Source organism: Abramis brama, assembly GCF_963993115.1.
Source record: "Abramis brama genome assembly, chromosome: 20".
NCBI classification, from domain to species: domain Eukaryota; kingdom Metazoa; phylum Chordata; class Actinopteri; order Cypriniformes; family Leuciscidae; genus Abramis; species Abramis brama.
In genome coordinates this window covers 10566391-10589592 of record NC_139982.1, presented here as the reverse complement: position 1 = coordinate 10589592, position 23202 = coordinate 10566391, and positions in this window count along the sequence as shown.

The following is a 23202-nucleotide window of genomic DNA, read 5'->3' as shown; positions in this document are numbered from 1 at the left end:
AGGCCGAACTCATTGCCCACAGAACAGTGCTTCTAAGCCACCTGGACAGCCTGGGGCTCACGGTCAACTGGACCAAGAGCTCATTAGTGCCCAGTCAATCAACCTCTTTTCTGGGTTTGGATCTGGACACTGTGGCAATGACGGCCCGCCTGTTGACACAGCGCGCGCGCTGCATTCGACGCCTGGCCGCGTCTTTCCAGCCGGGCAGCACCGCACCTCTCAAAACATTTCAGAGGATGCTGGGTTGTATGGCTTCAGCTGCAGCAGTGCTTCAGCTGGGTCTGTTACGTATGCGCCCGCTACAACGCTAGCTGAATGCCCGAGTGCCTCACAGAGCCTGGGCTTCCGGCGGCATTCGAATCAGAGTGACTCAGAGCTGCGTTTCAGCACTGAAGCCCTGGTTAGCGGCCGACTGGTGACCAGCAGGGAGTGACAATGGGAGCCATCTCGCACCGCAAAGTTATCTCGACGGACGCTTCCACCTCAGGTTGGGGCGCTCTTTTCGAGGGCAAACCGGTCTTTGGCCTGTGGTCAGACCAGGAGAAATGCCTCCACATAAACTTTTTGGAGATGATAGCGGTCGAGAACGCGCTCAAGCGCTTCCTCCCATTTATACAGGATCACCATGTGCTAGTCCGCTCGGACAACATGTCAGTGGTATCCTATGTGAACCGACAGGGCGGCGTCAGATCCAGAAACCTGTGCAAGCTGACAGAACACCTTCTCGTGTGGGCTCACCGCTCGTTGTGCTCGCTGAGAGCCGCGCACGTGCCGGGCCACCTGAATGTCGGTCCAGACAGACTGTCCAGAGACATCATTCCCCCGGGAGAATGGTCCCTGCACCCCCAGACAGTCCAGTTTCTCTGGCGCCTATTCGGCAGAGCGGAGGTCGATCTCCTTGCGTCAAGAGACAACGCTCACTGCCCGAAATTTTTCTCGAAAAGCGAGGATGCGCTGTCCCAGACATGGCCCAGCCTCCCGCTGTACGCTTTTCCCCCGATCAGTCCAGTTTCTCTGGCGCCTATTCGGCAGAGCGGAGGTCGATCTCTTTGCGTCAAGAGACAACGCTCACTGCCCGAAATTTTTCTCGAAAAGTGAGGATGCGCTGTCCCAGACATGGCCCAGCCTCCCGCTGTACACTTTTCCCCCGATCTCCCTGTTACCACAGGTCATTGCGAGGATCAGGGAAACGCACCACCCAGTGCTTCTTATAGCCCCGCGTTGGGAGAACCAAACCTGGTACCCAGAGCTGGTGAGGCTGTCGCACTCATCCCCATGGCCGATCCCCGTGAGAAAGGATCTCCTCTCTCAAGCCGGTGGATCGATCTGGCATCCCCATCCAGAACGATGGTCTCTGCATGCATGGGTAATCAACGGATACCCGTTGACCTGCCAGAAGGGGTCGTGAACACGATCACGCAGTCTAGAGTCCCCTCCACGAGACGGCTCTACGCGTCTAAGTGGTCGGTGTTTTCTAAATGGTGCGCTACTAAGAGCTTAGATCCACGTGCATGTGGGGTCCCACGGGTGCTCTCCTTCCTACAAGAGCTGTTGGACAAGGGCAGGTCCCCTTCCACGCTCAAAGTGTATGTGCCTATTGCAGCGTTCGCTGAGACGACGCGCGGCCAGACATTAGGAAGGAACGAGCTTATTATCCGCTTCCTCAGAGGAGCCAGACGGATGAATCCCCCGCGGCCCCCCTCGGTTCCTATTTGGGATCTGTCCTTGGTCCTGGAGGCCCTGAAGGCTTTTCCCTTTGAACCGCTTGAATCTGTGGATTTAAAGTACCTGTCGCTCAAAACCGTTTTTCTGATAGCTCTGTCTTCAGTAAAACGCGTGGGGGATTTGCACGCGCTATCTGTTAGCCCTGCATGTCTTGAGTTCGGACCGAACGACTCGAAAGTCATTCTCAGACCGAGACACGGTTACATCCCCAAAGCGATTGGAACCCCTTTTAGGGCACAAATTATTTCCCTTTCGGCTCTGCCAGCATCCGATAATGGGGACAGTGATAACCTCTTATGCCCTGTCAGGGCGCTGAGAGTTTAAATCACACGCTCCGCCGCTTTCAGGTGTTCCGAGCAGCTCTTTGTTTCCTTCGGCGGGCGCACCAAGGGTCTCGCCGCCTCGAAACAGAGCCTGTCCAGGTGGATAGTGGACGCGATTCCAGCAGCTTATGCCTCCAAACACCTGCAGTGCCCTCTGGGTATCAGAGCCCACTCTACTAGAAGCATGGCCTCTTCGTGGGCATGGTCCAGTGGAATTTCTATCCACGATATTTGTATGGCGGCGGGCTGGGCCTCCCCATCGACATTCGTGAGGTTTTATAACCTAGAAGTTCCCGCCTTACAGGCTAAATTGCTGTCAGTATAAGTGACATGTATGCTCTGCCCAGTCGCTCATGTGCAGACTACGTTCGCATGCTGACGATATTTCTGGCATGTTACTTAGGGTGAAGTGTTTTATACTCAGACCGGCTGGTCCGCTCTGTTTCTCATTCCCCGTTACGCGCTGTTTACCGGTGCTGGCCCGCGCTGCTGGCCGCCCGTCTTCCACTCTGCTGCGCGGGGGGTTATTCTCTTCGTAAAAGACCGATGATGTCGCTCTTTTCCTCCCCTAATGTGTGCTTATGTACTGTGTGGGCTCGCGCTGCCGGCCCCACTGTTTTGCACTGATATATACTTATAGACCGGCGGCGCCGCTCTATTTTATACACTGAGTGAAGTGCTTTGTACTGTGTTGGCCCGTCTCTCCGACCGGCCACCTGTTCCAGCAGAATGTTTTCCCCGGTCTCCCTGGGTTTCAAGTGCTGGATGCTCGGCGCGCACGGCGTTGACAATGGGTTCCCGTAGCGTAAGCAACTTACGCAATACGAGAGAACCTCTCGTAAGAGAACGTACTCGGTTACCTAATGTAACCTCGGTTCTCTCTAGAAGAGGGAACGAGTATTGCGTAACCTGCCGTGTCGCGCCACGAGCTTTTGCGCTTCAGACTACGAAAATCAGATATTCAGCCTGTGAACCTTCGTTATATACACTCTGGCCACACCCATCTTGACGGTTAGAAGGGTGTGGAGGGCGCGAAGCGCCCTCATTGGAGGCCACGTTTCACGAGGCTCACTGATAGGCTTAAGCAGTTGCCGCCGAGCAGCCAATGAGCACGCTTGTACAGCCTGCCTTGGTCTGCCAGCTGCCGCGCTGCGTTGACAATGAATACAAAATTAAGGATAATTTTTGGCTTCAGATCTCGAAGAAAGAAGACTTTCCCGTAGCGTAAGCAACTTACGCAATACTCGTTCCCTCTTCTAGAGAGAACCGAGGTTACATTAGGTAACCGAGTACGATTTTCCGCGGAAGCAATGTCTTATCTTTGCGAACTTCTTGAGCCGCACATAAAGAATTTAACACGTCGAATTCATGCACTTACTGTACCGCAAATATTGCGTTGCGGTTTTTTTTGCAAGTGGTACATACTTGCACGGTGGGTGACGCACAGAAGCTAGGGGAAAACACGGTTTGTCGAACCATTCGCAAGGTCGCTCTGCAGGAGTACATGAATAGTTTAATAGTGTTCCCCGGACATTTATCGACCATGTCCTTAAAAGAGGGCTTTTATAAAATTGCCGGTAAGATATATTGATAGGGTGACATCACATGAACCCATTTTTTATTTTTTATTTTCAAAAAGCAAATTTCACAAATGTAGGCCTACTATACAATACATGTTAATAATTATTTTTAATCTTTTTTATTATTATTCTGTTAATCTTATGATAGGATTCCCTAGATTCATTGCAACATGTATGCAGTCGCAGTGCAGCCAAAATGCTCTGTTCGACTTATCTAAAATCCTTTACTCTTCCCTGTGGATGACCTGTGATCTACTTTCTGTAAGATCTGAATTTTTGAACTTGAATTTTTGAACTTGAATTTTAGAAAACTGAATTTGAAGTTCCGAATTTCTTCATCTTGAAAACGTACTCGGTTACTAACGTAACCTCGGTTCTCTCTAGAAGAGGGAACGAGTACTGCGTTTTTTGTAAAAACGCTACGGGAAAAACTCTTTTTTCACGAAATACTGAAGCAAAAAATTATCCTTAATTTTCCATATATGTAAAGCGCGTTGCAGCAGTACACAGCTATGGCGAGACAGCTTGCTCGCTCATTGGCTGTTCTGCGGCAACTGCATAAGCCTATCGAGCGAGGCCTGAAGACTTCGCGCCCTCCTTGCCACTTCCTGCCGAGACGGGTGTGGCTAACCTCTATAAAAGGAGCTCGAAAAGGCTGATTCACTTGATTTTCATCGCTGAAGCGAACCAGAGTGAACCGTACGCACGGCAGAGAACGCAGTACTCGTTCCCTCTTCTAGAGAGAACCGAGGTTACGTTAGTAACCGAGTACGTTCTCTTACGAGAGTCCTCTCGTACTGCGTTTTTTGTAAAAACGCTACGGGAACCCCTTGTAAAACGCTGTGCGTGCTGGGATAAAACACCGATCACTGGAAGCTAACCCAGGTATACAGTGCATAATCACCAGATAGACTCACAGAGAGTCTGGGAATAAGGGGGGGGGGGACCTTAATTCCCTATATTGTAGCGTCCGCAGACGCAAAACATGACCTCACAGAGAGAGTCTAGAGACAAAAGGGGAATCCCTCCGTCCTTATATGGCCGCGTCCGCAGACGCGAATATGACATCACATAGACAGGGTGGGGAACCTGAAGTAATGTGGGAAATGTGGGTCTTACACAATTCTGCCCATAAAACAGTCGGTAGCGCGCTGCGCATGCGATTTCAGTGTTCTAGTTAGACAGCTGATTCGACTACACCAATAGTAGCTTAGCCTGCAAGGCGGGAACCTCTAGGTTGTAAAACCTAATAAATGTAGACGGCGAGGCCCAGCCTGCCGCCATACATATGTCCTGTAAGGAAATCCCGCTAGACCAAGCCCACGAAGAGGCGACGCCTCTCGTGGAGTGCGCTCTAACGCCCAACGGGCACTGGAGGCCCTTGACAGTGTAAGCCAGCGCTATGGCGTCAACTATCCATCTGGATAGGTTCTGTTTCGAAACAGCCATTCCCTTGGAACGTCCACTGAACGAGACAAAGAGCTGCTCAGTCTGTCTGAAGACAGCAGAGCGGGACACGTAAGCTCTCAAAGCCCTAATGGGGCAAAGAAAACTTGAGTCCCCTTCCTCACTTGATCCCGGCAGGGCAGACAGGGAGATAACCTGAGCCCGAAACGGCGTGTTGAGGGATTTTGGCACATAACCATGCCTAGGTTTGAGTATGACTTTAGAGTCATTAGGTCCAAACTCTAAGCACGCTGGGCTCACGGAGAGCGCGTGCAGGTCGCCTATGCGCTTCACCGAAGCGAGAGCCATCAAAAACACTGTTTTAAAAGACAAATGTTTGAGGCTAATAGATTGGATAGGCTCGAAAGGGGCACCTTTCATGGTCGCCAAAACCGTAGAAAGGTCCCACATAGGGACTGAAGGAGGTCTGGGAGGATTCAGCCTCCTAGCTCCCCTGAGGAAGCGGATGACTAAATCGTTCCTTCCTAGTGACTGACCTAGCGTTGTTCCAGAGAACGCTGCAATAGCCGCCACATAAACTTTGAGCGTGGAAGGGGATCTGCCCTTATCCAACAGCTCCTGTAGGAAGGAGAGAACCTCCGTCACCTCACAATCGAGGGGTGATAGGCCCCGAGCTGTACACCAGCCGGAGAAAACCGACCACTTCGAGGCATAAAGCCGCCTAGTCGACGGTGCTCTAGCCTGAGTGATGGTATTCATCACTCCCTCTGCGAGATCAACGGATATCCGTTGAGCGCCCACACATGAAGGGACCACAACTCCGGGTGTGGGTGCCAAATCGAGCCCCTGGCCTGCGAGAGGAGATCTTTCCTCAATGGCACTGGCCATGGAGCGATGTCTGCTAACTGCATCAGGACTGGAAACCATGCTTGGTTCTTCCAGAACGGTGCTACAAGCAGTACTGAGCATTTTGTTTCCCTGACCCGCTGTAACACCTGAGGCAGGAGGGAGACGGGGGGAAAAGCGTATAGCGGGCAGCGCGGCCACATCCGGGACAGCGCGCTGTCGCTCTTGGAAAAGAACACGGGGCAATGAGCGTTTTCGCGGGACGCGAATAGGTCCACCTCCGCTCTGCCGAATCTCTCCCACAGCAGCCGGACTGTTTGTGGGTGTAGAGACCATTCGCCCAGGGGAATGTTGTTCCTGGACAGTCTGTCTGGGCCCACATTCTGGAGCCCAGGCACATGCACTGCTCTCAGCGAGCGCAAATTGTGCTGAGCCCATGTTAGGAGGCGTTTCGCCAGCCTGTACAGGGATCTGGATTTGAGACCGCCCTGGCGATTTATGTAGGACACCACGGCCGTGTTGTCCGAACGGACTACGACGTGTTGGTCCTTGATTTGGGGACAAAAACGCGTCAGCGCGTTGTGCACTGCTAGCATTTCCAGGCAGTTGATATGTTGGAGCTTTTCTCGTTCTGACCACAGGCCGAAGAACGGTCTGCCCTCGAGCAGCGCTCCCCATCCCGAGGTGGATGCGTCTGTCGACACCATCTTCACTCTCGAGGAAGTCCCCAGGCTTACACCTGATCGGTACCAGTCGTCCACCATCCAAGGTATCAGGGCTGCCACACAGCTCTGATTGACCTTGAGACGTAACCGGCCGGACACCCACGCTCCACGCGGTACTCGCGCTCTCAACCAGAACTGCAGAGGGCGCATGCGGAGCAAGCCCAGCTGAAGAACTGGCGATGCTGAGGCCATGAGACCCAGCATCCTTTGAAACTTCCTGAGCGGGGTAGTCGCGCCGCAGCGGAAGGATCTCGCCGCGCGCTGAATGTGCAGCACGCGCTGTGGCGACAGCCGCGCTGTCATAGACTGTGAGTCCAGAATGGTACCCAGAAACGAAATCGCTTGACTGGGGTTCAGCGAACTCTTTGTCCAATTGACCGTGATACCAAGATTCTCGAGGTGATCGAGTAAAATGGTTCTGTGCTCCACGAGCTGTGATCGTGATTGAGCTAGGATCAGCCAGTCGTCCAAATAGTTCCATGTACTTCGTAAATGTACGAGGTGCCAGGGACAAGCCGAACGGCAGGACTGTATACTGGTATGTCTGACCCTCGAAGGCGAATCTCAAGTATCGCCTGTGATGTGACGCTATCTGTATTTGAAAATACGCGTCCTTCAGATCTATCGACATAAACCAGTCTCCTCGGCGAATATGCGCGAGGATTTTCCTGGTTGTGAGCATTTTGAAACTGCGTTTCACTAATGCTCTGTTCAGCCGTCTTAGATCCAGTATGGGTCTGATACCACCGTCCTTTTTGGGGACCAGAAAGTATCTGCTGTATAGCCCCCCTTCGCTTTGAGCTTGGGATACATGCTCTATCGCCCCTTTGCTCATCAGTTTTGATATTTCGGCGCGAAGTAGATGTGCTACTTCTAAAGTCACCGTAGTTTCGACGCGCGCTGTGAAGCGGGGAGGGCGTCGACAAAACTGTAGCGAGAAGCCTCTCTTTATAATGTCTAGCACCCAGACCGAAACCCCTGGAAGCGCTGCCCATGCCTCTGCATGGCTGGCTAAGGGTTGGATGCGAAGCGCGCTCTGTTCGCCGTGCGACAGAGGTGCTTCGGGGCGCAATAACATAGGCGTTACGCCTGTGACATTCGAGGCAGGGAGCGCGCTTAATACAGCGGGCAGAACGCTCGTCCTCGACCCTACTACAGTGCTTAAATGAGTGAGGGAGGGCTGAGAAAGTCTCGTGGGACTCATGCTGTCTGCTAGTAAATGTGGGCGGGAAACGGGCACATTCACTGCTTTGGACGCGCTGCCTGCCTGAGCAGAGCGAGCGCGCACAGGTCCCGTTTTTACAGAGAGCCTGCGATCTGTGAGACATAGTGTTCGTGGGCACTGGGAAGTGGGCACTTTTACTATGTTGGAAGCGCAATCGACCTGAGTCGATTTTATGTGCGCGAGCCCTAAGTGTAGGGCTGTGCTTGTGTGTAGGGATCGGCACTGAGGAGTGGGCATCGACACTACATTTATAGCACCATCGGCCGTGGCCGGGACACCAGAAAATACACTCTTTTCGGGATATATCTGGGTAGCCGTAAAAACGGCTTTTGTGTGCAGGCAAGCGGGCAGCTGTGCGGGCTTGCGCTTTGCAGAAAACGCTGGAACAGTCGCAATTCTTGGGGCTGAAACAGCGGCGCGCTTGGGTGAGAGACCGGCCGCAACGGGACTCACACACCTGCGCTTTCCTAGGCATGCTAGGACTTCTTCGGGCTTCCGGCTTCACTGCAATCCTCGGCCGCGGCCCGCGCTGAGCGGGGCGTCGGTTGCTAGAGCGAGAGCGGGGCCTCGAGCTGCGCTGCTGTCGCTGCTGTGAAGAGGCGGCCGAAGGCGGGGGCTGAGGCTGAGAGCTCCGCGGGGTCTGTTTTTCACGACTCGCTGCAGAACCAGAGCGCTTCGGGAGGAAGTGCTTGAAGGCTTGAGATGCTTTCTGGGCTTCGGTAAATCTCTCTACGAACTCGGAGAGAGAAGATCCGAAGAGGCCAGCGGAAGACAGCGGGGCGTCGAGAAATGCGGTGCGCTCGGAATCAGCCATCTCCGTGAGCGTCAGCCATAAGTGCCTCTCAGCAACAGTGGCGGAAGCCATACACCGTCCCATGGCTTGTGCAGCAGACTTGGTAGCGCGGAGGGAGAGATCCGAAGCGCTTCTCAAATCCGCGATGCAGATAGCGTCAGGCCCCATCTCGTCCAGCTTACGGAGGAGATCACCCTGGAATATCTGCAGCGTAGCCATGGTGTGTAGTGCCGACGCAGCCTGCCCAGCGGCGGAGAAAATTTGCGCGAGCAGCGTCGACGTCATGCGGCAGGCTTTGGAAGGCAACACCGGTTTAGTCCGCCGTCCAGCAGAGGGCGGGCAAAGGTGGGTCGCTATCGCCTGTTCCACCGGCGGAAGTGAAAGGCAGCCTCGGTCTTTAGCATTATCCAAGGAGGAAAATGCTGGCGACACAGACGAACGTGTTCGTGCTGAGTAGGGAGCGTTCCAGGCCTTCGCAACTTCTTCGTGAAGCTCAGGAAGAAAAGGAGCGGGCTTTGATTCCGGAGAGGTGTGCTCACCAGGGAGGAAGCTACCATCCAGCCGGGTGCGAGAAGGGAGTTCCGGTGCAGACCACTCGAGGCCGAGGCTCGCCGCGGCCAACGCGAGTACTCGCATGAGCTCCTTCTCGATGCTAGCTCTTGTCGAAGGCCTACGGGCAGGAGGCGCGAGATCCTCGGAGCTCGCCCAGTCCTCGCTGCCTGAAGCTAGCAGAGAGCAGGAATCTTTCTCCCCCGACGCGGCTTCGGAAACAACTTCCTCTGATGAAGCGGCGGCAGACTGCGGGCGCTGAGCATCAGGAAGTGATTCAGGGGAAGCCGGTGAAGCAGGCGGGCGAACCGGCGAGCTTGGTCGGGTTGGAGCGGGTTCCGGTACCCGCTGCGAGCGGCGCTTCTTACGGCGCGGCAGCGCGGTGGGGAGTGCAGGCTCTGAGAAAAATGTCAGGCGAGTCCTCAGAGTCACCATCGGCAGAAGCTCGCAGTGAGGGCAGCCGCCGTCAGCGAGCGCGAGCGCTGCATGATCCTCACCCAAACAGGAGACACAGATGACATGACGGTCTCCCTCGGTGAGTGGGGCTCGGCACGAGCCGCAGGAAGGCATCTTTAGAAAGACGCAGCTCTTTTAGGGGGTGAGTGTTGCAAGGCGAACACACACACACACACACAAGAACAATAATAAAGAAAGGATATGGCGTCGGAAAGCGCAGCAGGTACGGCGGTAGAAGGCGGCGTTGGCCAGCGGCTTCGAGGGCTCGTCCCGCTGAAGTGCTTGCCTCAGACGACGCGTGCTTCCTCGTGATCCAGCGATGCGTGAGCTTCGCTGAAGAGATGAAAATCAAGTGAATCAGCCTTTTCGAGCTCCTTTTATAGAGGTTAGCCACACCCGTCTCGGCGGGAAGTGGCAAGGAGGGCGCGAAGCGCCCTCATTGGCCTGACGTCACTTCAGGCCTCGCTCGATAGGCTTATGCAGTTGCCGCAGAACAGCCAATGAGCGAGCAAGCTGTCTCGCCATAGCTGTGTACTGCTGCAACGCGCTTTACATATATGGAAAATTAAGGAAAATTTTTTGCTTCAGTATTTTGTGAAAAAAGTAGCGTTTTTACAAAAAACGCAGTACGAGAGGACTCTCGTAAGAGAACTTGAATCTGTATTTTTTTAACTGAATATTTGCAGTAGCCTATACGAATTCAGAACAAAAAAACTAGCTGTTTGAAGATAGAGATGACCTTTGGCATCCTAAAGGCACGTTTCAACTGTGTTCGGCGCTTCAGAGTCACCAGAGCGGGCATCACAGATAGTGGCTGCATGTGCCATTCTGCACAATATAGCCACCAGTAGAAAGGAGCGAGAAACACCACAAAACCAGCTCCTGCCCGATGAAACTGACCCGATCACACTTGACCACCCAGCTGGTGCAGATGTAGATGCAATCACCATACAATATTACACTTAATAAAAGCACACTGAAACTGCAGATAGGTCTCAAACTGTTTTATTGGTTTTGTGGGATGGGAGGGAGAAAGAGAGCAAGACAAAGTTGCATTAATAAATATTCATACTAAAGTGTTACTTGGTTAAATAAGTTATACTAATATATATATATATATATATATATATATATATATATATATATATACTGAGATCAGTTTTATCCAGCTGTTTGATCTCCAAGATCATTACAAGTTTTCTGGAGGCTCATCAAATCACAAAAAGTTCCTTGACTTCCTACAAACACAGGACTGACTGTAATTTATGTCAAGGGTTTTAAATCCTTACACATTTCTTCTGAAGCCCATTGAGGTAGAGGCCTCAGTTTCTGGGTCAGGTTGTGAAAAATCCTACAATAAAAGAGATGTGTAAGGGCCAGGCCCTTTTTTATGCCACACATTCAAATGTTTGCCATAATAAAAAGCCCAGTGCATTCACATCAGCAACTGTCTGAGAACACAGACAGAGTGTCTTCATTTCCTCCACCCTAATAAATAAAAATAGGCCAATGTAAAGCATAACTGTTGTAAAGCAGGTTATGTTTGGTGTTCTGTCTGCTGCATACTGACCTCTGTGTGGGAGACTGTGTGTGTGTGTGTGTGTGTGTGTGTGTGTGTGTGTGTGTGCTGGCTTCAACAGGGACACTGTGTTTCCCTCTACTGCAGAACATACAGTCAGCCATATTTAAAACTTAAAAAAAGTAGTAATGTATTGCACACATACCCAGTGTTACTTGCTTAGAGGAGCCAGCACCAGGGTCAGATTGTACAGCACCTGTAATCCCATCCATAATCGGCCGTCCCTCATTGCCTACTCAGAGACAACTCCTCCGCCACAGTGTATTCTGGTTTTCTGAATTTAATTCTTTATTTCTGTTTGCCGCAAACAAGTGTTTGTGATAAAATGTTCACAAAAACAATAAAAGGTTGTGGTAAATACTCACCACTTTGAATTATATTTTTATATTTTGTCTTTATCTGCTGCCAAGAACATTTGGAGTTGGGGTTGCATCTAAAAATCAATGAATATTAATCTTTCTTAGTGCATGCGCATTTTTATATATTATAAAAATAGGCTATTGGCTACATTAGCCTACACATAGGCTACACATACATATATACATAATTTTACATAAATATAGAACGTATTTGTTTAACTTACACATTAACAATCAGCAATCTTTCTCCAACAGTCTTCTCTTGCTTTGGCAGCAGAGACCGTATTGTTTCGAGCTTGAAATACATATTTAAATTCATCATAATTATGAATGATTATCTCTTGCTCCTCTGCGGAAAAATATATCGCTTTCGCTCTACCCGCGATTGGTTGTTCAGTGTCGACGTCACTCTTTTATGTGCACGCGCGCGTGGAGTAATCATAGCTTAAGGATCAAAGCCTGAGTTGACAGAGAAAGTTGATGAGCTGCATCATGGTACCAATAAAGCCTGATTGCATCGGTTTGGTTTTGTCAACTCAAAACTAATCCTGTAACCCCGAGTTTGTTCAGCTACCTTCATGGTACAGGCCCCTTGTTAAGACAGCATGTTTCCCCACCTATTTTGAACACCACACATTACAATGACCACCAAACAATCCTCAGTGAGACCATTTGTGAGCGACTGCTAGAGGATCACAGCTGACAGCTGTTTTAAACTAGATAAATATTATAGATAAAGTGAAGTTGTTTTTTTATAATAATTATTTATTGTTGTTTAATACATTTTGTTTTTGAAACTGTTAGAAATAACACATTGATTTAATTTTACTGCTCATTGGTAACAGGACGGTAACGTTTGAAGAACACATTTTCAAGTCTACAAAAAATAATGCCTTTTGTAATGTGTCCACTGTTTCAATGAATTCAAACATTTTAATAGATATCTCTCACCACAAGGTGGCACAATAACAGAGTGATTGTAATATTGTCTTTATTGATTTTGATATTTGTTTATTATTTTATAGCCTGGTAAACACTCTTTAGCTTCTTGTAATCTAAAAGTAATAATGCAAACCTTTTGTAAATCCCAAGCAATAGAGACATTAAAGTGTTAAAGTGAGTAAAATTTAAAAAGACTAAAAAGACATTCACCTTTTGCTTTTCTTGTACATCTACATTTTTTTCTGACAGAAAAATATATTTTGCATTTCAATTCTGTGACCTGAAAATAACCTAATTTAGTCTCAATCTGATCAGTTTGTTTAATCCACTCCCATTGTTCTACTATACATAATATGGATTTTAGTCTAGCCGGAGAAATAGGTTCCCATGAACCCGTTTGGCATTTTTATGTAACCTGTTTTTTTTGGGACCTTAATGGTGTTAAGAATTTTTGGAAAGTCTTTGAAGTTGGAAGCGGGCTTTGCAGTCGAATCGTTGAGCGAAATTTTACAGAAAAACTTAACTTAGAACAGAGACTCACAACGGAAAAGAAAAGAAAATAAGTAAAAGAAAGAAAAGTGAGACGAGAGTAGTTAGATGGCTTGAATGAAGCTGTTTAACCCATGTTCTTCTGATCTTGATTTGGGTTCTTTCGTCTGTTCGTCTACATGGTTACTCGTCTGTCTGGTTACTCCGTCATGGCTACTCCATGACTAAGTATCTTCGTGCTTGTCCTAAGATTTTAAACTCAAATCTTTGTCCAGCCTCCTGGATGAGTTCTGACCAATTTGACACTGTCTTTATTTGAGAGGTGGCATTTTCTTCACCTCTAATCGTAAATCATGTCTTATATCTGTGATCTCACCTCTAACAGAGAGTACACAGAGAACAGGTTAGACATGATTCATATTATACGAATATGAAACATTTTGTACAGATTTCAATCCACCCATCTTCTGAATTATGGATATACGATCGTACTGATAGGAAACAAGACACACTTTCATTCAAACATCTAATAGTTATAACAATTGCATGACTTATAAGTGATCTAAGCATAATAGTCACATACAGTATATAGCTTGTAGACATATATAATTATGTAGTTGAACTATGTTTGATTATAAGTTCGTCAAGAATTGTTTTGGGATGATTTTATGTATTTTAAGAGGTTTCAACCCTGGGGTCGTTCGAAGGTCTCTATGAAGAAGAAGGTCTGTTTTGTATCTGTTGGGGGATCAAACAACCTCTGTCGTCATCTTGGTGGGTCCCGAGCTGTGCCTTCTCTGAACCAATCAGTCTCTTCCAAACTATCTAACATTGAAAAAGTTATTCCGTTAGCTGGGCTCATCTCTTTGAAGCTTGCATGGCCATAAAGTTCTTAGCTGGGGGTCTTCGTTGGTTAGCTCAGACTGGCTTGAGCCCACTCCATTTATAGCCTTAGATTAGACTGTTGTTTTGGGGTCTGGAGTGTTAAGTTCTATGTGGAATTATGTTTGAATGAATCATCTGGAAGATTAATTTGTGTTTGGTTCGCCCTCAAATCATGCAAGGGAGAAGAACAACAACCACCTAGTCCTCCCAGGGCAGTTCCATACTGTCTCGGCATGATCACTAACCATAAGTGCCATGGTTCAGGCTATGCTGAGATCGTTCTTGACGTTCAGCTGGTCAGAAGTGGCTGCATGAAGATTGTGCTAAGTGGAAAGGCATACTCCAAGGCCCTCTTCTGCCTCAAGACCATTGTATGCTTTATAAATATTTAACTTTATTATATTATTTATTTATTTCCACTTAGCGCAATCTTCAGGCAGCCAGCCTTCATGGCATAACCATGGCATTTATGGTTAGTGATCATGATACAGAGTCTGCCAGCCTCTTCAAACCCATATGTTTCTATGAAATCCTCGCCCAGAGCTATGACTATATCTATATGACTATATATGATAATATCGTATGCCTGATCGCTTATAAAGGATATAGCAGACCTCTCCTCAATAATCTGCATGATTTGACACCTCATTCATGAGTCTATGACAAACAAGACTAATGCAGGAAACTATTGTGAAACAAATTAGCAAAAGTTACATCAATATCAGCCTAAAATGTGTTATTTGCCCGTTTTTCACCAATAAATAATGATTGTACCATGTCAATTACTTTTCCATTTGATTTCTGGTGTCAGAATTACATAAAAAAGCGGGGACATTCGTCTTTGTATGTTGTGTGGTTCAGGAGATATGAAAATCTGCATTATTCACCACTAGTGCTGACATCACTTCAAGATGGCTGCCAAACGTACCCCATGGGATGTTAGTTGACCTTGGCAACATCAAAAATCTTAACTAGACACTATTAGGGTCCCAAAAAACACAGGTTACAAAAAAAAAAAAAAAAGGCCAAATGGGTACATGGGAACCTATTTCTCCTGCTAGACTATTTTGTTAAACACTGTATACAGTACAACATGCACATGCAAATATATTTCTTTAGATTATGAATCCACTATTGTTTTAACTGTCAGTGGCAGCAGGTTCTAGGGAAGTCACTTTAGACAATTTACATACGTTTCTCAAACACACCTTCCATTGTTGGCCGCTGGTAACTTTCAATTTCTTGTTCCATGACGCACCCTTGTTTGCTTTCTCCTGCATATCTGCATTAGTGATTTGGTCAAAAACCAATAAGCCTTGTGAGATGTATGAAATAAGTTAATTACATTTTTGATCCCTGAAGGAATGAAAATGTCCCTATATACATTCTGAATAATATATGAAATAATATATTATGTTAATATACTGTGTTAATAGATTACAATACATTTAATAATACATAAGGAATTGTCGCTTCTCATATATTGAAAAAAAACATTTACAGTATATTTACACTGTAAAATGTCATTAGTTGTGTGTACTTAGAAATCATGAGAAAAAAAATTCCCTTGAATTTCTCAAGGATGTTTTACTCAAAGTTTTAAGTTTCTAATATAAAAACATACAAAAGAGTGTCAGGACTGTGCAAGTCTGAAACTTAACTGAATAAATAAAACAAATTACTTAAAGTATTAGAAATGACTGCAATACAGTTATTGCCTTTTAAATAAAGCCACATGCAGCATATTCTCAATGTTTCTTGGTCTTTTCCTGGACTGAAGCAAATGTTCTACTCTTCAGCACAATGGTGATCCACAAACCTTAGAAACCCTTTAAATCCCAACAGAACATTAAACACTAACAGATCACTCAAGATCTCAACAGAGGAGGATTAAACAACTCCACAAACAGTATTACCAGCTTCACTTATTACTAACAGTTTGACTTTATATCTGTCAGACGTCTAGATGTTGATGTTTTATTGAAAATAATAAAGCACATGGTCACCATTATGGTGATTAGTGTTTGATTTAGTTGGGCTTTTTACTTTATAACATTAGTTTTTCTCTGGCTGCTGTAACTGTGTGTTTAACGCACAATCGTTTTGGCATGATCTGTTGAATGTTTATTGATGATGACAAAATCATCATTAAATATATTGAGTCACTGCTCTTATCCCAAGGTTTATCACTGATCAAAAGTGTGCTAGATCATTAAATGTATTTAAAATATTGTATTATAAACAGTGTGATACTATAACAAGAGGTCCAGCACTGTTGTGGTAATCAGATACTTTTTTATATATAACACATTGTGCACAAAAAAGTTTTAAATATTACCATATATATAATCACACACAGACATTAAGAATCAGCGCATAAATCTCAACAACTGTGACATGTTGCAATGCATGCTGGGATCCATGGATGAGTTTTATAATATGGTTACTCCCAGCATGCATTGCAGCATGAAGCATGTCACCTTTGTTGAGATTCATACACTAATTCTTAATGTCTGTGTGTGTCTAAATCTGCTATTTCAAACTGTGTTGTGGAGTAGAGTAGAGCCTGTGCTTCAGTCCAGCAGAAGACCAAGAAACATTGAGAATATTCAAAAGGCAATAACTGTTATGCAGTGTTGTATATTAACTAGGCTACCTAAAGTAAAAAAAATATATACATTTTTAATTGATTCAGTTAATTTCAGACACTCAAAAAGTATTTGCAGATTAATCAATACAAATAAATGCACAGTCTATCATTGTGCCAACACTCTTTTGCATGTTTTTATATTATAAACTTACAACTTTGAGTAAAACATCCTTGAGAAATTCAAGGCAATAGTTTTCCCCATGTTTTCTAAGAATACTCATCTAATGACATTTTACAGTGTGAATATTGTGAAATACATTTTTCAATAGGCTACATGAAAAGCGGCAATTCCTATGCGGTCTTCCACAGGTCCCTTTCTGTGTTGGTTTGTACAACCCTAGACCTGGTCTCCAGCAACTGCAAAACATGACAATTTAACCACTAAAACACAGAGAGGAGGATAGTAACATTCAGAAGAGAAAAAAAAAAAAACCCTGCTTAACCAGTTTCTTTTTTTGACAGTTCTTTGCAATGTTCTTCATAGTGTTTCTTTTCTGGGCCTTTTCAGGCTGAGCCAAATAATACTTCCTCCGCAAAGTCTCAAAATACATCTTGCAACCTGCTAAATAAATCATGAATACATGTAATGCCAATAAAAGAAAGTAAAACCAAGGACATTAAAATGATTACAACATCTTTAAGATTACCTTTTACACATTCTGGGTCAACGTCTGTAAAAGTTGTCCTTAATTCTTCGAAGAGGTAAGGGGTCACAGCCAGGATATGTGATGAATTTATTCTGGGAAAAAAAATTGCAGTTATCATTAATGAAATTCAGTTTGGGCATTTCAAATCTATCTAGTAGCAGGTTAAACTAACATTTACAGTATACAAGAAGCAGTCTTACCCGGTTTGTGGATCGTCTTTGTGTGGGTTGTTCTCTGAATTATGGAGGCGCCTTACAGATTCCTGTAAAGTTTCAAATTAAAAAGCGTTTAAATGGATTCACAATCTGCAATAACCACAATTTGTTTGCACCTCCATTACGTCAGCACCTCTGTTGTGAGTGGTGGATTTCAAACCTCAAAACGCCCCCTTTTCTTTCAGTGTGTTTGGTTGCGGAAGTACTTTTTCTCCCCCAAAGGCATAAATCACGGTTGCTATATAGTTAACAGTTGATTTGAATGTAGAAAAACAAGTGAAATATCAGACATATTTATTAAATAGTGTAAATCCATACTGCTGACATGCAATGCAATGCATGTGTAAGCCCGTCTGGATCGGTCCAAAGGCGGCATCCGATAGAACAGGTGAAGGTCTCTGCGTGTTACTGTCTGTCCACGTGGCAAAGTAATTTAATTTCCATTTAAGACTCCATTTTATAACGACCTCGAATTTAGGTTAGATTGTCAATTGGTTATTGGTCAATCATATAATAGTTTAGCAGCACATCTGATTATTCTTTTCAACTCTTTACTTACTTATACTTAGCCTATATTTTACCTTTACTTATATTTTATTTTTTCGCTCAGAGGTCCTCACGCTTAACACGGGTTTCACGTTCACAAGCTTGTCCGTTTTCGTCACCAAACAGAGGTAATTGCTATATACCTGAGATTGGTCGCATTCTGCTTAAGGCGGGCACACTGTGCGATTTTCGTCCAATTTTGAGCCGAATTCTGACTTGTGCGACTCTTTTTCGGGTCCGGACGATTTTCAGCTTTGTCTTGCGTCGTGTGTCGTGCAGTGTACAGGGGGAAACGAGAGGCGATTAACCTCTCACGATAAAGCTACACAAAGCTACAAATTACTGTTGCTTACCTCCAGTTCGTGTTGCAAAATGGATTAACCATTACCCACTTCTTCCAAGCCACCTGCGATGTACACTTTGCCTCTTTTATTGTTAAAAAATGTTTTTGAAATAAAGCTGTTTTTAATTTTCATTGATGAATGACATTGATGTTCGGACATATTATAGACTGTTAATAATTAATTATATGTATATAATTCATTGTAATCGACCTAAATGTTTTAGACAATTTTTAATGAGGGGAAGTAAGCTTCTATGTAATATTTTATTATTTTATTATTATCCTCACAGCGCGTTGGTTATGCGGTGATGCGCTATGAATTGCGTGGCAATTTAATTATAATAGCCTATCACTTTAATAATAAAAGTAGCCTAGGCCTTCCCTAATAATAATAATAATAATAATAATAATACTAGCCTACTAATAATTTAATATATAAATTGGAAATGCTAATTCCATGCTTCTTGATATTGATAGCTGATGCTTGTTTTGACAATATCTCTGGATAGGCTACATAATATCGTCCATAGGCACAACCCGGCACGAGGATTTATCGCGCTGATTCGCGCATATTTCACACGTATAGTGTGAGCAGTCAAGTCGCAGCTCGACGTTCGGACTGTACAGTGTGAGCACATAAATCCTGAGCTTTGGCTTTACATCGCATGCGATCTTCTCGTTAAGTGTGAGTAGGTTCCTTGCTGAAATCGCACAGACATCGCACAGTGTATGCCCGCCTTTACACAATCAAAGATACTTTGGTATAGCCCCCATGGAATTGCATACACTTGAATTTAACGTAACATTTACTTCAGTAGAGGTATGGCCACTACTACAGATAAGTCAACCAACTTTACTTCTCTTATAATAGCTTTGCCGTGGTTTCCCACATACACTTATCTAAAGTAACATTAAATTAAAACAGAGGTAAGACACCTAGATTTAGGTTGGTGAAGCAGCACGTTTGCTGCCCTAAACTGAAATTCACTTCTAGTCTTTGCAAACCAAGTACACTTGAATTAGTGCCAAATATTAGTCGTCACTAATTTGACGCAAAACTTGCAGTAAAATACGAATCTGTTTAATCTACTTGGGAAAACAATTTCAGAGTCAGTCGGAAAAAATCAAATGTAACAATTTATTATGTCAGGCAAATGTATCATGCCAATTTCATAATCAGTTCAAAGATAATAAATTCAAAACATCAAATGCTCTGGAATAAAGAGAGAAGATGCGAACCTGACATTATAAAATACATGATGTAAAGTGTTTTGCATATGCTCAGCATCACAGGCTTATTTGAGTTACAAATCACCCCGAGCCTCTTGTTGAAATTCATTATATACCCAGACCAGGACAGAAACTTCTTTCACAAATATTTGCTAACAATGGCCATTTGCATTCAGAGTTTACACCTTTTGAGAGCCGGATGCCATTTGCCTGGAAGACGCACCCTCTTCTGTGTACAAGTTATCTCTAAACTCTTAAAAACTTTATTACATTTTGTTTTACTTCTTTGGGGATGAGACCTTTGTACCAGTAGTACTGAGACATTTCAATTGATACCAAACATGTATAATTACTTATTGTACACATTTGACAATGCATAGGTTTTTAGTGAGTTTTAGGTGAGGAGGAGAAGAGGGGGAGCAGAGGGAGATGATGAGACTGTAAAAGTGAGGTGTGAGCTGCACTGTGTGCTGCATCTTGGATGTTGCTGTTACATATGCAAGAGAGAGTTCAAATGTTAATTCTCAGGAGAGCCATAGCCCAGACTTACTGGCACCCGCTTTACAGTTTTCACCGTTTTGGCACCGTGGGCCACTCACAGTGCAGATAAAAGCAGAAAAAGTAACAGGCAAAGACCTTCACCCGTTCTATCGGATGCCGCCTTTGGACCGTTCCAGACGGGCTTACAAAGTGGTGACCAGCCTCTGTGATCTCGCAACACAGGCGAGCAACGTCTTTCCAGCAAAGTATTGGGATTTTAAAATCAACAAGATGTTTGATCATCTTCTCTTCCTTCCGCCGTTGTGGTAAGTCAATTCTTTTTGCCTTTTTAGAAGTGTTGAGGGAAAAACAGACGCACCCCATATTAACACATTTATAGAATGGGTCGGAATACCCAGTCATGTCCGGACACTGAAAAAGTCAGATAAAGTTTGAGAATTAGACACAACCACATGTCAGGGACATGATAGCGGCAGCACAGATGAGGAATTAAGACCTTTGTATTTTCAAATTTTTAATTGTGCGTAACACATTGTGCTCATAGAACACACTTTATAGTTGTATAGGCTAATTAACAATGGAACTGATGTCTGATGAAGATGATGCTATTGTTGATGGAAGGCCAGAGTGGATGGTGAGGTCTCCACCAAACAGAACCACAGAGTTATCTGCTCTCTGCCAGGTACTACAAACCAGACTAGATGCTGACCCACGCTACGTGTCACACCACCAAGCTCATCATGGCAGTTTGAAAAATGTTCAGAACTCAAATGTCCACTCAAACTCAACTCAACTCCACACATAACTCAAATATGTGTTAGAGTTGGTCGCAATTCCTTTAAGTTTCTAATTTAAATGTTATTATTCAATTCTGTTCCATTTTCATGATCCCTATATTTATACTTTTATTGGTTCCCATTTTATATACATTATATATATTTATTACATGGCTCGGTTGAATCCTAATGTAGAATGCGGTCTGTTATTTCTTGATAACAGACCGCTGCTAAGTATAACCAGAGCCCGTCTACGGAGAGCCTTGGCACTTCCTATTAGCCCCATTGTATCGATCTTGGTTGTAGTTCCACCAGAGTTCCACTGGGGGCGATCACCCATGAGTGCAAAATGAATGGGAGTCTATGGGGCTAGACGGCTAAATTTGTCTCTTTCACCCGACTGCCGTTGAGAAATCTCAGATTTTATTGTAGGTTTTGCAAGTTCAACATGGGTTATAGGTCGAAAGTTGAATGAACGAGTACTTATGTCCTTTCGATTTCTTACAGGTTGAGTTGTTGTTGCCCATAACACGCTAGCATTCTGCTAATGAACGCTGATTGGTCAGTGAAGGACTGATTACGACCAGAGATACCGCTTGATGGCATCGTGGCATCCGAAGCGGGACCAGAAACAAACAAAACAAAAACTCTTCTAGCACGTGTGTTTACCTGTGTCAGCTGTGTTGTCGATTCCTCGAGAGAAAACAAAGTGCAGAGCGCGAAAGCACCAAAGTGACTGAAGGATTGCCGTAAAGCAGTATCTCTGGTTGTACGATGTGTATGACGTCATTGACACTTTAAAAGACTTTTTAAAGCAAATAAGTGACTCTAAAAAATCTAACACCCATTTCTTTGCATCTCCTTTCGAATACAACATTCAAATTACTAGACAAAAAATTATATCCTGAGAAAAGTGGATTTTGATGGGTTCATAGACCTCCATTCATTCTGCACTCGCCTGCGAGCGCCCCCGCATGGACAGAGACGTGTTACTGCAGCCAGTCCAGAAACCGGAAGTAACCAGAGAGTGCCAATTCTCTTCCTATTAGACATTCGGAATGTTCTTTTTATTTATTTATATTGTTTACTTGGAAAATTTACATATATTATATATTTTAGCAATATCTTCAGCTGGCCTTTTAAGTTTTAAAAGTAAACAAATAAAGTCAGATTACTGGGTTTTCAATGTGTCCTGTCCTCCAATAGTGGTCTGGGTTTTGGGAGTGGTTTTAAAAGAACAACCAATCCAGTTTGAGATGAAGGACCAACAGGGGATGGAAGGCAAAGGTGCACATAGGTGTGAAAATGTCTCCTGAAAAAAACCTTTAATGGGATTACTTGCCATGGCAACAAATGGCTGGAAGTATATACCTCCACAACATACATCCGCCTTGGTATCATTTCGGATATATACGGATATACTGTATATAGGTCAAATTCCATGGGTCCATCCGGCCAGTATACTCCTGGATTCTTCCGAATTTCAGCAGTGTATACAGGAGTATGCTGGTCTGGATACACCTCTTTTCATGCAGTGAATGGTTTAATGTGTATGGGGTGCCAAAGAGGATTAACTATGACCAGGGGCGTAGTTTCGAGGGGTAATTGATTAGGCGCTTGTGTGACCTTTATGGTGTTACTAAAAGTAGAACGACCTTGAATTTATATGACATGTAAAATAAAGACATGTTAAAGACATAAATTGTGATGTAATGGTGTTTTCTGGAAGGGACTAAAGAAAAAAGAACTTTTACCAGCTGAAAGGCAGAATACAAATGTTTTTATTAAGTTAGATAGACATTATATAACAGTTTCAGGTTTTGTTTTAGTGTTGGTAACATGTCCCACATTGTCCCACACAAACTTATAATCATCCCACATTTGGTTTGTTTGATGGTGGTCACCCCAATTCCAGGACAAGGCGTTTGCTGGGCCTGGTAACAATAAAAGCTGATTTTGGACTAACAAGGACGTTTTCAGTTCTGAAACTTTCAGGATATTCTTATAATATGATGAACTCTGATATGTCAAAACCTCAAGGGATATTTGATTTCTCAGTTCATGACCCCTTTAAATGTTTATAAATGTTCATTTTAACAACACAAACAACAGATATGTTCTGTTTTACGCATTAGCGTAGCTGATACGTTTAGCAAATATTGGCTAGATTTGTGTTTATAAGTCATCACATAAGTCATCCTAAATGTTGACTGGATTTGAAAATATCCCTTAATTTAATTTAAAATATATTTTTGCAGACTTAATATAATACGTCTTCTTAACTAATCCCAAGCATGAATATTAGTTCAACTTAAATATGTTTGCTCTTCCAACATTTTATTAATTGGCGTTTTTACAGTGTATGTATTATTCAATATACTGTAATATATAACACAATATATTATTTCATA